This window comes from Coregonus clupeaformis, chromosome 13 (assembly GCF_020615455.1).
Source record: "Coregonus clupeaformis isolate EN_2021a chromosome 13, ASM2061545v1, whole genome shotgun sequence".
NCBI lineage: Eukaryota > Metazoa > Chordata > Actinopteri > Salmoniformes > Salmonidae > Coregonus > Coregonus clupeaformis.
The window spans coordinates 5,201,393-5,216,686 of NC_059204.1; the positions used below are offsets into that span (position 1 = coordinate 5,201,393).

Consider the following 15,294-nt stretch of genomic DNA (forward strand, 5'->3'; position numbering starts at 1 on the left):
GTCGACCTTGTTAACCAGAGACTGAACATTAGCGAGTAGTATACTTGGAAGCGGTGGGTGGTGTGCGCGCCTCCTAAGTCGAACCAGCAGGCCGCTCCGAGTGCCTCTCCTCCACCGGCGATGTTTTGGGTCAGCCACTGGAATCAGTTCAATTGCCCTGGGGAGAGCAAACAAAGGATCTGCTTCGGGAAAGTCGTATTCCTGGTCGTAATGCTGGTGAGTTACCACCGCTCTGATATCCAATAGTTTTTCCCGGCTGTATGTAATGATACAAAAAACTTTCAGAGCTAATAATGCAAAAAAAATTATACATAAAAAAACAAAATACCGCAAAGTTTCCTAAGAGCTAGTCGCGAGGCCACCATCTTGTCGGCGCCAGGGTTGTCAAACATCTCATTCCAAAATCATGGGCATTAATATGGAGTTGGTCCCCCTTTGCTGCTATAACAGTCTCCACTCTTCTTGGAAGGCTTTCTACTACATGTTGGAACATTGCTGCGGGGACTTGCTTCCATTCAGCCACGAGCATTAGTGAGGTGGGGCACTGATGTTGGGCAATTAGGCCTAGCTCGCAGTCGGTGAGGTCATGGCTCTGTGCAGGCCAGTCAAGTTCTTCCACACCGATCTCGACAAACCATTTCTGTATGGACCTCGCTTTGTACACGGGGGCATTGTCATGCTGAAACAGGAAAGGGCCTTCTCCAAACTATTGCCACAAAGTTGGTGATCTTAGGCTTGTGTGTGGCTGCTCGGCCATGGAAACCCATTTCAAGAAGCTCCCGACTAACAGTTATTGTGCTGACGTTGCTTCCAGAGGCAGTTTGGAACTTGGTAGTGAGTGTTGCAACCGAGGACAGATGATTTTTACACACTATGCACTTCAGCACTCAGCGATCCCGTTCTGTGAGCTTGTGTGGCCTACCACTTCGCGCCTGAGCCGTTGTTGCTCCTAGACGTTTCCACTTCACAATAAAGGCACTTACAGTTGACCGGGGCAGCTGTAGCGGGGCAGAAATTTGACGAATTGACTTGTTGGAAAGGTGGCATCCTATGACGGTGCCACGTTGAAAGTCAATGAGCTCTTCAGTAAGGCCATTCTACTGCCAATGTTTGTCTATGGAGATTGCATGGCTGTGTGCTCGATTTTATACACCTGTCAGCAACGAGTGTGGCTGAGATAGCCGAATCCACTAATTTGAAGGGTTGTCCACATACTGTTGTGTATGTATGTATATATATATTAGTCTAGCTAGCTTTGGCTAACCCAGAATCTGACAGAAAAAGTTTAATCTCCTGTTTTTTGCTCCCCATATGATCTCTCTTTGTTTGCCTAACTAGCCACCTTGTCATTGGCATAAAGAGTTACTAGATTAATCAGATGTGTCTGGCAATAGCTAACTAGCTATCACATTAGGTTGCCACTAGATAAACTGTCTAAGCTAGCTGCAGTGTCAACCATGTAGCTAGCTAACGTTAGCTAGATCTACAGGTCAGTTCACCGCAGCATCCTCCCACGCATTGCTCTCTCTCACTCTTTCTGTATGTGTGTGTGTCTAAATGTAATTCTGTTTTTATGACAAGGCCTATAATACAGTCAGTGTATCATCTCAGTAAACTTTTTGTCCCATATATAAATCAATATATTTTGTTGTGTGTGTCTTTTTATTTATCGCTTGTTGCAGCACAACCGAGGGGGAGGAGAATGGGCCAGACAAAAAAAGAAAATACCCTTCAAAGTGGAAAAGAGAGGTTCGGAAGAGGAGGAGGATGTAGTGTAAATCCGGTTTTGTCTAGAAGGGATACAGCGTTTGTCAAAAATGTACTTTACATAGCAGGTTAGGAGAATTAACGTAGCAGGTCAGGATGAGTATATTCAAGTTAGGGAAAGGGTTAGGGTTAGCTAAAATGCAACAAAAAATACTTTTGACGTCAATTCAATTCCATGGTGAAGTGTGTCTCATTTGCATACTAGTAACATGATTGATAGTGAAATTTGATTGTTTGACTGTTGTAACACTTACCTGTTCATTCTGAGTGAAAAATTAAACATCACACTTGGCGTAAATATTTTTTGTATGCATTCACCATACTCAAATACATTTTTATTAATGCTATTGAAATTGTAAAATTATTCCAATGTCTCGAGTACCATATACCTTTTTATGAAATTGTGCACATTGATAGATATTCAGTCAACATTGAATGACCGAAATTGAAACTGTACAGCCTACGGACTTTGTGTGATGTTAGTCTTCATTGGAGAGTACCTGTGCTGGGGGACATTTGCAAGATGGTGCTGGCAGGCTTTAACAATTAAATGAATGTCAAATCAATTGCACTAAGTTGTTGTCCTTTTGGTTTGCTGTCACAGTTTACCATAAGGTGCAAGAATTACCAAAGATATGTTCGCCCTCTGGTCGGTATTGTCATCGGAACAATTGAGTCCTTTTTGAGCAGACTAAGGGCGACTTTATCTATTTTACAAGCATTCTGTACAATAGAAATAAAGTATTTCCTAATTTACCACGGCAAATCTACTGTGGCAATTTACCCGACACTTTTTATGAATGGAAATTAATGTTGGTGTACTGTTATTGACTATTTATGTTATCCAAAAGTGTCTGGTATGGTCACTTCTTATCAAGAAAAATAAGAAATTACCCTGGACTGTCCATATTTGAAATGTCAAACTACATCAAGTCAATCAGGAGATCGCATTATTTGTATCAGAAGGGCTTGGGGCAGAATCGAACCCACGGCAACATGGTGGGCCTATACGTGCGCTGAAGGCAGTGGCCCTAACCGCTACACCACCCCAGGCCACGATTGAACTCAATTTTGACAGTTCATTCGGATACACTAGAATTTAATTTTTATATTTTTGTACTTTTACCCCTTTTTCTCCCCAATTGGTAGTTACAGTCTTGTCCCATTGCTGCAACTCCCCTACGTCCTCCGAAACACGACCCTGCCAAGCCGCACTGCTTCTTGACACAATGCTTGCTTAACCCGGAAGCCAGCCGCACCAATGTGTCGGAGGAAACACCGTCCAGCTGGTGACCGAAGTCAACTTGCAGGCGCCTGGCCCGCCACAAGGAGTCAATAGAAATCCCGGCCAAACCCTCTCCTAACCCGGACGACGCTGGGTCAATTGTGCGCCGCCCACATGGGTCTCCCGGTCACGGCCGGCTGTGACACAGCCTGGGATCGAACCCGGGTCTGTAGTGATGCCTTAGATCGCTGCGCCATTCGAGAGGCCCCACACTAGACACTTGTATGTCATAGCCTAAAGGGGACCAATAACTATCTTGTGTTATTAAGCTATATAAAACAATGATTGTTGATGTGTATGGCTGAATTTCAGATACATTTTTGTACATTTCAATGTTGCAGTAATAGGACCTAAGCCTATAGAGAGAACATTATTTTAAGATACTGAGCCCTGATTCCAATGACTCGACTGCCCCCTGAGTGGAGAGAAAGAGAACTGCTAATTTTTAGCCAATCACAAGGCTCATTTTCCTGATGCATCAGGGAAATTCTCTGCAATAAGAGTGATCAAGTTAAGATCTGACATCTGTAGATCTGATCATATCCATGATATTACCTTGATATGTAGCACAGCCAGGTTAGAAGGTCAATGTGATGACTTTCAGACCTCTGATAGGCTACCTTCAGAAGAACCTCCCAGAATCACTCATTCCTTACCCTATCACCCAGCATCATCTATTGCCTTTTATCTTCTTCTTTCTCCTTTTCTCCTCCTTCCTCATTTTCTCCTTTCTTTTTTCAAACGAAAAACCTGCTGATACAGAGTTAAAGAGCCATCTAGTAGCACACATTGCTGCGGGCTACACTTTGATAGATGGAGAGGAGAGATGACTGGAGCGTACAAGGCTCGCCAAGCTCCAGAATGTTGCAGGAGCGTTGTGGCTTAGCCATGCGTCATTGGAATGCATTGCAGCCAGGACCACTCCACTTCTGATTGCGGAGTGCTGTCTGTTTCAAGGCCCTGTGTATCGAGCACCGAGTGCCTCCAAGAAGGAGATTATACATTTTTCGCCTTTCGCTCCCCGACAGCAAACAAGTTTTTACATTCTTCCCACCCACGGGCAGCATGACACGGCAGCTATTCTAGTCTCCTCAGACTCAGACACTAGGATCAAGGTAAACAAAATGGCTGAGTGAGAGAGAGAGTGACTTATGCAAAGCAAACAACATCTTTTGAGCTTACTCCATAGATCTCCTTTTTCTTTGAAGTCCAGTGCTGAATCCTCATCCTTAACTATAAGCGATGAGAAATGATTGGAATTGTTGAGTAGAATTTGTTGTCTTTTTTTACATACCTGGCTGTACCTATCGAGACAAAGTGAGACAAAGCTATGACCCTACAGGTTAAGAGCCGATAGGCATCCTAGGGTTGTTACGGAGTCATTGTAGACTCGAATACACCCCCTTTGGCAGCCTCCTGGGGAGGGTTCAGAGGTACAACGTCCCAAAAAAACAACTCCGACATTCCATCATTTCACAGTCCATGGAGGAGGCCTACGGAATGACAGAAGATAACTGTGTACACACATTCCAGCCCTGAGCTAACCCATAGAAAAACCCTGTCTGTCAGCTACTCACCTCTTCATCAAATCACACAGATGAAGGGCTCAAGTGAACATATGGAGGTTAGAGGAAGAGAGGAAAGGAGTGAACCCATGACGTCAGAGGAGGTAGAGACAGAGCAGTTACAGAAGCTGCAGGGCTGTGGAGAGAGAGAGCATCCAAAATGGCACCCTATTACCTATATAGTGCAATACTTTTGACTAGAGCCTGCATAGATCCCGCCAAGGACTTTTTCTCTCTCTCCTCAATTTTGAGAATAGAAACCATTTCAAGATCACTCTCCTCTCCTCCCTGAGATAGAAAATGATTCCTCAGCCAGCCAGCAGTCAGCCAAGAGATTAAATGACCACTCTGTTCACTGTGAGCCTGCACCCCTCACTGTGTGTGTGTGTGTGTGTGTGTGTGTGTGTGTGTGTGTGTGTGTGTGTGTGTGTGTGTGTGTGTGTGTGTGTGTGTGTGTGTGTGTGTGTGTGTGTGTGTGTGTGTGTGTGTCCGGGTTTCCGTTAGCCGGTAATAGCCAGCTTTTGGACGTAATGTTGTTGTTTTTTTACACCGATAAATACAATTGCCACCAGCCAATTGTCCGGGAGAAGAAAAAAATCCCATTGCAAAATAATGCTTTTCTGCTTATTCATTGACGGAAATACCAGTCGATGTAAATACATTTGACCAGTCATGCTTATTGGTCTATAGGTTCATTTGCATAATTCTGCTTACAGATACAGAGCCTAGTTTGAGCGGAAAATCTGTCAGACAGCGCAAGAGCGCATGTTTCCCTCCTGTTGCTGCTGGAGTCAAAAATGCTATTTTATAAGCCCACTCATTGCACAACAATTCTAAATGCAATCGTTTGTTAGAAACAGTTTTGATGGTCACAATTAAAAAGAGCTACTATTTTTATTTCTCAACTGGTAATTGAAGCGTGCTTCCCATTCACCATTCACGTGCTTAGGTAATGATAGGCAAGCTTCAGCGTGTCACACCACTTTGCAATGTGAATTGGAGGCAGTATGCATTTTGAAAACATATACTTAATTGTGTGAAACCGTAACATTTGACCTTGCTTCAAAGTAGCCGAGCCAAAATCTGTTTCTATAAACGTGGAGTCAAATATTTTATGAAGACTTCTATATGCCATTGAAACAAGTAGCCTATTTCTCTCATGTTCTATTGGTTTTCAAATCAACTTTCTTTCATTGTCCAGTAGCCAAAGGCACAATCATAGTTATATTAGCAACCCATGCTAGTTGTTGCATGTTTAGATCATTAAACATTTCTAACGGATATTTTCATCCGCATGTGCAGTGCGCTTTTGACAACTGTGTTCCATATTGCAATTAGCGGGAAAACAAACATTCACGCGTAGCCTACTATCGTGTGCGCATTGCTGCGCTTATAATGTTAAGAAATAATAGTTTATCAACATTTTAAGCTAAACATTCAGATCTGTTGCATCAGCCTGTTGCAAAAGATATTTTGATGTACTGGTTGTATGAATTTGGGATCTATCGTCCCACAACTGTCCCAGAGTCTGTTTGGAATAGGCTATTTCATACTCGCACAGAACGACAAGCTGACCAATAGTATAGGTAAACTTGTCTACTATGGGGGATAGTAGATTGACATAGGCTAGTGATTTTTCTGTTCGTTTTTCGTCTTGTTGGCTGAGGAAAAGTAAATGTGAACAGTTATTCTAACATCTTAAAAGTGTGCATCGGAATTCGGTTAGAAGGACGCACGCCGTTGTGTGTTCTGTTAAGATGAATTACCATAATCTAAATGTGATTTCTGTCATTCCGAGCACCGTGGGTGGATGCCCTAATCAGGTTACACAACCAATGCATATGCATCCGGTAAATTTCTCAAATGTCCGGTAAATTTAAAATGCTACCGGTCAAATGTCCGGCGCCACATTTTCGTAACGGAAACCCTGTTGTGTGTTTGTGTGAGAGAGTGTGTCAAGAGGGAGAGTGAGAGTGTGTGTGCACTTTTGTGAATGTGGGCATGAGTTGCAACTGCAAGTGTGTTTGCTACTGTGTGTTTGGGATGTGCGTGTTCGACAGTATGTGTGTGTAGAGACTGGTTTTAGCATCCTCTGCCTCTAGCAGAGTCAAGGAGGGTGGTCCAGGGCCAGTTCAGATTCCCTCAGACATGTCTGCCCCTAAGGACCGAGCAAGAGCCAATCAGCTTCCTACTTCCTGGTCCGATTCTCCCACTGACCTGATCCCTCCCCTTCACTTCCACACACGCTCCAGGGTGACGTTTCCCCTAGGTACAAATCTATGATCAGCTTCCCCTCTCCCTATACTAACCTTAACCATTAGTGGATACAACTTCACAGCACTGCGGCTTTCACTACAAACTATGGGTGTGAACGTTTTAAACGTTTAAACGAAATTGGGACCCTTAACGTTAAGAAAAATCCCCAATGGAAAAACAGTTTTTTTGTTTTTCCCCCCCAACTAAATTAAAATCACAGTGCAGTTGGCTCGCCTGCTCTTTCTCTTCGCTAATGATGCGAGTGTGTGTTCAGTCTTCGGTGTGATAGGGCCTGCTTTACTTAACCCAAGAAATTGTGAAATACAGCATTACATTGCGAGATACAGCTTTTGTTTGCCGATAGATAGGCCTAGTGCACGGTTCTGACTCAGTCTGCCAGGTGGCTGACCTGCCTATACTGTGCCCCCTCCCCTTTCTCGCCATCCCTCGCTCGCTATGAAAGATGCAAGTGTTTGTGTTCTCGGAAGTACGGACACTAATCAGTCTCATCCGTTTAAAAGTCGATTCTTAGCGTAAGATGTGTTTTCTTTCTACTAAATGTCTTGGTAAGTCACGGTATTTAACTTTAAAGTACTTTTTTAGGAGAGAGTGATCTGAGGAGAGAGTGATCTGCGTGCAGGCAGCAGGCAGGCTGCGCACAGGCAGCTCGAAATTATTTGATTGACTGTTCTGGTCACCCAGTGACGGACGTTAGTCCAGCTTCAGAAGCGGCATTCCTTTACAGTAAAATGCCCGTTCTGTTGCGCTTCGAAAGTATCTCCAGACAAGGTTTTGTGTCGGCATTAAACATGCCGTAGCCGAGGCGCTTTCAAGAGAATATGACTGCGGTATATATAATTTTATTGCCAGGCCCTAGCGGTCATACATACTTAATAGGACCATTATTCTGCATTGTGAATTGACGTGGAACTTTATGGTTTTTTCTTATCGTTTTAACAGAAAACCGAAAATCTATTGGCAGTTTAAACATTAAGCAAAATTGTCAATTTGTCACATCCCTACTACAAACATCCTGGCCACTGGCCAAAAACACATTAATTACACTATACTATGTACAGTGCCTTGCAAAAGTATTCATCCCCCTTGGCGTTTTTCCTATTTTGTTGCATTACAACCTGTAATTTAAATGGATTTGGATTGCATGTTATGGACATACACAAAAGTGTCAAAATTGGTGAAGTGAAATGAAAAAAATTACTTGTTTCAAAAAATTCAAAAAAATAAATAACGGAATGTGTATTCACCCCCTTTGCTATGAAGCCCCTAAATAAGATCTGGTGCAACCAATTACCTTCAGAAGTCACATAATTAGCTAAATAAAGTCCACCTGTGTGCAATCTAAGTGTCACATGATCTGTCACATGATCTCAGTATATATACACACCTGTTCTGAAAGGCCCCAGAGTCTGCAACACCACTAAGCAAGGGGCACCACCAAGCAAGCGGCACCATGAAGACCAAGGAGCTCTCCAAACAGGTAAGGGACAAAGCTGTGAAGAAGTACAGATCAGGGTTGGGTTCTAAAAAAATATCAGAAACTTTGAACATCCCACGGAGCACCATTAAATCGATTATTAAAAAATTGAAAGAATATGACACCACAACAAACCTGCCAAGAGAGGGCCGCCCACCAAAACTCACGGACCAGGCAAGGAGGGCATTAATCAGAGAGGCAACATTTAAATGTCTTGGAATGGCCTAGTCAAAGCCCAGACCTCAATCCAATTGAGAATATGTGGTATGACTTAAAGATTGCTGTACACCAGCAGAACCCATCCAACTTGAAGGAGCTGGAGCAGTTTTGCCTTGAAGAATGAGCAAAAATCCCAGTGGCTAGATGTGCCAAGCTTATAGAGACATACCCCAAGAGACTTGCAGCTGTAATTGCTGCAAAAGGTGGCACTACAAAATATTGACTTTGGGGAGGGTGAAAAGTTATGCACGCTCAAGTTTTCTGTTTTTTTGTCTTATTTCTTGTTTGTTTCACCAAAAAAAGTATTTTGCATCTTCAAAGTGTTAGGCATGTTGTGTAAATCAGATGATACAAACCCCCAAGAAATCAATTTTAATTCCAGGTTGTAAGGCAACAAAATAGGAAAAATGCCAAGGGGGTGAATACTTTCGCAAGCCACTGTACATATCAGAGGAGGAAGGGGAGGACCATCCTCCTCAGTGAATTTCATAACAATAAAAATAGTGAAACATTTAAAAAGTTATCTTTTTTAGATAAAACTATACAAAATACATTCACGTCACTAAATAATTGATTAAAACACACTGTTTTGCAATTAAGGTCTACAGTAGGCTCAACAGCACTCTGTAGGGTAGCACCATTGTGTAGCCGGAGGACAGCTAACTTCCTTCCTCCTCTGGATACATTGACTTCAATACAAGACCTAGGAGGCTCATGGTTCTCACCCCCTTCCATAGACTTACACAGTAATTATGACAACTTCCGGAGGACATCCTCCAACCTATCAGCGCTCTTGCAGCATGAACTGACATGTTGTCCACCCAATCAAAGGATCAGAGATTGAATCTATTACTGAAAGCATAAGCTACAGCTAGCTAGCACTGTAGTGCATAAAATGTGGTGAGTAGTTGACTCAAAGAGAGAGAAAGACAATAATTGAACAGTTTTGAACAAATTAATTTCTTCAAAAATGAAGGAAGGGCGAGAGAGAGAGCTATTTCGTAAATTATTTTCACTTTCACTTGATTAGTTAGCAAATGCAGCTAGCTAGTTTAGCCTACTCAAACACCCTGCTCAAAATGAGGGATGCTATATTAGCTAGCTGGCTATGACTATCCAACACTGGAACTCTTCCAAGTCAAGGTAAGCTTTTGGTTTTACTAATTTATTGCCACTGGGGCCCGCCGGTGTAACTGCTAAACTCCTTACTACACTGTACTGCTTGATTGTAGCGGGTTTACTAACGCGTTAGTTCTATTAGCTATGTTGACTATGATGTTACTTTAGCTTATATGGTGAGATAGCTGCAGTTATGATATGAAGGTTTGGCTTGGAAAGGTTTTCTCGCCTGGTCACAGACAGCTGATGTGTTGTGCATTGAAGTCCACAAACGAAGGGAAAAGGTGAGAGGAGGAGAGCGTGTAGATGCGAGAAGGAATACAACAAGCTTTTTGTTTGTGGCTATGAAAGTTAACTGTTTGCGTGTGATCAGGGGTGTATTCATTCCGCCGATTCTGTTGAAAAACTTTTCTTAAACGGAAGCAAATGGAACGAAACAGGGATAAACATATCTGAATTTGTCCAATATAAACTGTTGGACTAATGATTACACCCTAGGTCAGCTAGATGCAGGCAAGAGTGTGCAAGGTGATATTGAATGTGTCACTGTCTGTCACCTCAAATCATTATCTCGACCTGTGTGCAGTGCACCTATGTTGAATTCATTGGCTAGGTTGTAGCAACCTCATGATGGGTATACGGAAAATGTTAGTATCATGTAGTAGCCTAAACCTATCGATGTTAAACTGGGTGAATGGAATATGAATGACAGTCATCCAATATGCTGTAAATAATCGTCCTCCCTTATCTTAAACAGCACCGACTGCCACTGGTACGTATCAGATAAAGGACTTGCAGAAACAACATTCTGAGTTTGAACATGGCCTAGCTAGTGGAACAGAGTAGGCCATAGTCATTAAACCATGATAAACAGTGTCATTAAACCATGAGAAACAGTGTATCAATAACAAAGAAAGGAGCCATTTAGACACATTAAAACATTAACACTGGAACAAGTGCATCTCCACAGATAATGGAGCGCCCCCACATCTCTGGGGTGTGTTTTGTCTCACTGCCCTCTGGAGCCCAGCAGAGCACACAGCAGCACTCACACTCACACAGATTGTGGAGCAGCAGATTCAGCGCCCCGACACCATCCGACTCCACAGTCCACAGTGTTTACCTTGAACATGTTCAGCAGGCCAGGGCACAGCGTAGTGGAACGTAAAGGTAGAAATATGCTTTGTAGAACAAACATGCCTCTCTGACAGATAGAATAGGGAATCATGTCAGCTTTATATATTCATGACATTTCTATCTGCAACGTCCCCAACGTTTGCCACAACGTTTTGCCTTTTGAATGTTCATGCTCTCTAAAGCAGCAGCGATTGACAACTACATTTTCCTAAATGTATATTGTTTAAACATGCAATAGGCCATTGGCTAGTGATCGGTTCCTTCAAAATGAAATTGAAAAACAGGTACAATATTTTCATAATTTAGCATTATTCTTATTATTCTTGTTATATTGTAGTATTTACAGTATAATTTGTATTATGCGTGCTTATGTTATTAAACAGCTTAGATGTGACCATATTTGTTACCTTGCACAATTAGCCCACCTCCTATAGCCTACTTTCTAAACGCATCATAACCACAGCAAATAGTGAGTCATAACAAAAACATTTCCCAGCAGCTATTGCACGCATACAATACATCAACTGTCAGGTCTTGTTCTATTTCACACTTAAAAATGTAATTAGTAGTTTTCCTTATGTGCCCTCTCTGTCGTGTGGACTCATGAAATAATTGCTGCGCTCAGAAATTCACTTGGCTTTTTAAAATGGTCACACAGTCAAACTCCCGACACCATTTTGAGCCGCACATTTCTTTACCAAAAGCCGATCTGCTACTACATGAGTAGGAAAAATGTATAGCCAGGACAAGGGGTCGGCTGCATTTCCTCTGCACTCGCTCTCAGTCTATGTCACGTTTTATAATGCATCCTTGAGATCCAAGGCCGTTGCACCCCCGATTACATTGTTGCAGACACATCAACACGCATTGTTACACACTTATGTCTGGTTTTATTTGCCAATGGACCACAGCGACCTATGGCTTGCAACGTGTAGCCTAGTCTTACCCATCTGTAATATTTTACACCATGCATGTCCATTATATTTTTTATATATGCATCGCAATATATATATATATATATATATATATATTTACATTATCAGGCAGGACACGTCTGTCTCCAAGACTATGAACACGTTATGATATCAAACTCACCAAATGTCCAAGGGAATTTGTTATCGTGGAGCACCTCGTTTTTAATGTTATGCCGAGTCCGGGTTCACTGTTTCCCTTGTTCAATGCTGGCGGTTTTCTCCCAAGGTTTGCTTCGGTGGTTTCTCGTAAACGCGATGGTAACATCGACATCCACACAAAGTGGGGGGATGGGAATATTGAGCGAGAATGATAGGTAACAGAGGGGGGCAGTAAAACCTTGCAAACACTAGGGGAGGACCTTTTTCTCCTACGTGACTGTCAAACAGGGACCAATTCAGAAGTCTCACTACCTCTCACATCTATCCATCTAACATCAAGTTCACTGGAGTTGGAAATATAAGCTACATTTATTAAGAAAAATGATGACATGATCCTTGATTAAACTTTCTCTGATTTATGTGTTCTCACATCTCTGTATTTTGCTCCTGTTTAATGTGTGTGTGCACTGGGATAGACACATTTTCAAAGAGGACTGCTTGAATCCCCTATAGAATGAGCATGATAGCAAGGAGGTTTTCATATAAGAAAAAATTAAAATAAAATGGGAGATTTATGGCAGATGACAGAATAGAATAGAATATTTTTGCTTTGCAAAACATACTAGGCATCCCTGGCTTGTGGCATACTAGGCATCCCTGGCTTGTGTTTTCACTATTGCCATGTCAATCATGATTTATGTATATAATAGCAGTAAGATATGTGTTGTATGATAGTTTGACTAAGTTGTATAGAATCAGATAAACATTGCAAGTCAACCCATTTTCTTATGCAACCAACCACCTCCCGTAATGCGTGATTTGAAGGAGTCAGGCGCAGGAGGGTAAATCACAGTATACAGAGTTTATTCAGTAATCCATCGTAACCAGTCCAGTGCGCAAAACAAGCGCACTGGAACAAACATGCACACAGGGAAAATACCTCGGCAATACAAAATACTGAGCTCAACCGAGCTACTAATCCTCACAATGAACAATCACCCACAAGGACAAGGGGGCAGAGGGAACACGCACTAATGAGGGGAATATGAACCAGGTGTGTGTAATTGCCAAGACAAGACAAGACAAATGGAATGATGAGCTATGGAGCGGCAGTGGCTAGAAGGCCGGTGACGACGAACGCCGAAGCCTGCTCGAATAAGGAGGGGAGGCAGCTTCGGAGGAAGTTGTGACACCTCCAAAATTCTGCTACAGTACTTGCTTATCACAACTAAATAAAGACTCCAATGATAGCCTTAACCATATTGCTCCAAAAACCTGACCGCAGCCCCAGAAAGCTATCAAGAGGTTTTAAAGGGCCAAAAACATGCAACAGAATTTAGTGACAAGAGTCAGTGGCAAATGTAATTTACAAAAGTTCAATCAGGAAGGCTGATCTGAATACTCATATAACTTCATCCAGTAAGCGTTATCATTCACTTTGTTTCCTATTCTTCGGGCTTAGTGGGGATGAATACAAAAATATGATCAGCATAGCATCTTGTCTCTTCGCCTCTTTCCTATAAGCCATGTGCGGAATGTCATTCACCTATTTACCTTATAGCCTATAAACTCTGCACAATATTGCACATTCCTCACGCTTGCTGTTTAACCTATGGGCTCACTCTTGCAATTATCACCTTCCTCTCTCTCAACCAATGGGTGTAAATCTTGGGATGTATGTCAACTCACCCATGTTCTCTCACTTGCTGTTTTTCAGCAACAGTTTTCAACAACCATCCACCTCCCCACCACTACCAGCTATAATAACCTTAAGGCCCGTCATTAGAACTCCTTTCCCCAGAGGCCAGCAGCCCCGCCATCACATCATCTGGCCATTCCCCAACGATTTAATAAAATGTCATATTGCATTCCGTCTTTGTTGTTCATTCAGTTAAGCCTGTACTCGATTGAACTGAAGATAAACACTCCAGACAAAGAATCTCTTAGGCCCAACCAAATGCTGAGTGCCAACAAAGCACAAACATATTCATACAGAAATACTAATACAATATTATACCATGTTATAACTCTCTGTTAGGCTTTTACAACATATTATAGATTATGGAGTTGTACTGTTATTGGGGCTGATGATTTGCATGTTTGCACTGAACCGGATAAATCGAAGTTACCTCAGCTGGTTTGGTGTAAGGTAGTGATGTGAGGTGAGCTAGTAGCAGGTAAGTGGAGAGCACAGTCTTCTGAACTCTAATGACATTTGCAGACCCCGCAGTCTAATTCCACTTTTATCACCATAAGTAAAGGGATAGGCCTGTGCAGTTCACAGAATTACTTTACTTGAGCACGCTTTCCTAGAAGCCAAAATAATTGCTTGCTGTCATAATAATGTCCTAACAGGTGAAAGCTGATGTGGCATAACGTCACATATAGTTATTTTGCAAGTTGGCTGGTGTTTTACCAAGCAAATTAGCTGAACCACACGTTGGTTTGTGTCATCATGATTGTTGAGATAACTGTCGAGACACTAGCTGTCATGAATGTTATTGTGTGATATGCGTTATGAAGCCCCTTATGACAGAGGGCTCAAAATAAGTGCTACCACCGAGCTTTTCAAACAGCTAGAAGTCAGTGTGATTTCATGCAGGGCAGGCCAGTAGATAGGGTTAAAGGCCTGTTCTTCTGGAAAGGTGGGGTGTGTCTAAAAACACTTACATTCTAAACATAGCGCTACTGTGTCAGTCACCACCAAGTACCATTGACCTCCGATTGAGTACTAGTACCAGTATCCTACAGAGCACACTAGTAGAGAAATATCTTTATTTCAGAATGGCTACAAGCAGTGGTGGAAAAAGTACCCAATTGTCATACTTGAGTAAAATTAAAGATACCATAAAAGAAAATGACACAAGTAAAAGTGAAAGTCACCCAGTAGAATTCTACTTGAGTAAAAGTCTAAAAGTATTTGGTTTTGAATATACTTAAGTATCAAAAGTAAAAGTATAAATCATTTCAAATTCCTTATATTAAGCAACCCAGACGGCACGATTTTCTTGTTTTTTAAATTTACGGATAGCCAGGGGCACACTTCAACAGTTAGACATAATTTAGAAACAAAGCATTTGTGTTTAGTGAGTATGCCAGATCAGAGGCAGTAGGGATGAGTGCATGAATTAGACAATTTTCATGTCATGCTAAACATTCATAATGTAACGAGTACTTTTGGGTGTCAGGGAAAATGTAAGGAGTAAAAAGAACATTATTTTATTTAGGAATGTAGTGGAGTAAAAGTAGTCAAAAATATAAATAGTAAAGTAAAGTACAGATACCCCCAAAAACTACTTAAGTAGTACTTTACAGTATTTCTACTTAAGTACTTTACACCACTGGCTACAAGTACAGATTTCAGAGGTCCTCAGCTTT

The 15,294-nt window shown here is 41.9% G+C and overlaps 1 protein-coding gene across 2 annotated transcripts in view; it reads right to left on the reverse strand.

Moving 5' to 3' along the window:
• LOC123492162 (protein FAM168A-like) overlaps positions 1 to 12,134 on the reverse strand; it is a 54,083-nt gene extending 41,949 nt beyond the window's left edge. For both annotated transcript variants that reach the window (XM_045224189.1, XM_045224188.1), the window contains exon 1: positions 11,939 to 12,134. The gene's annotated coding sequence lies outside the window, so the exon portion shown is untranslated. The remainder of the gene's footprint in view (positions 1 to 11,938) is intronic.
• Between the last annotated feature and the right edge of the window lie 3,160 nt (positions 12,135 to 15,294).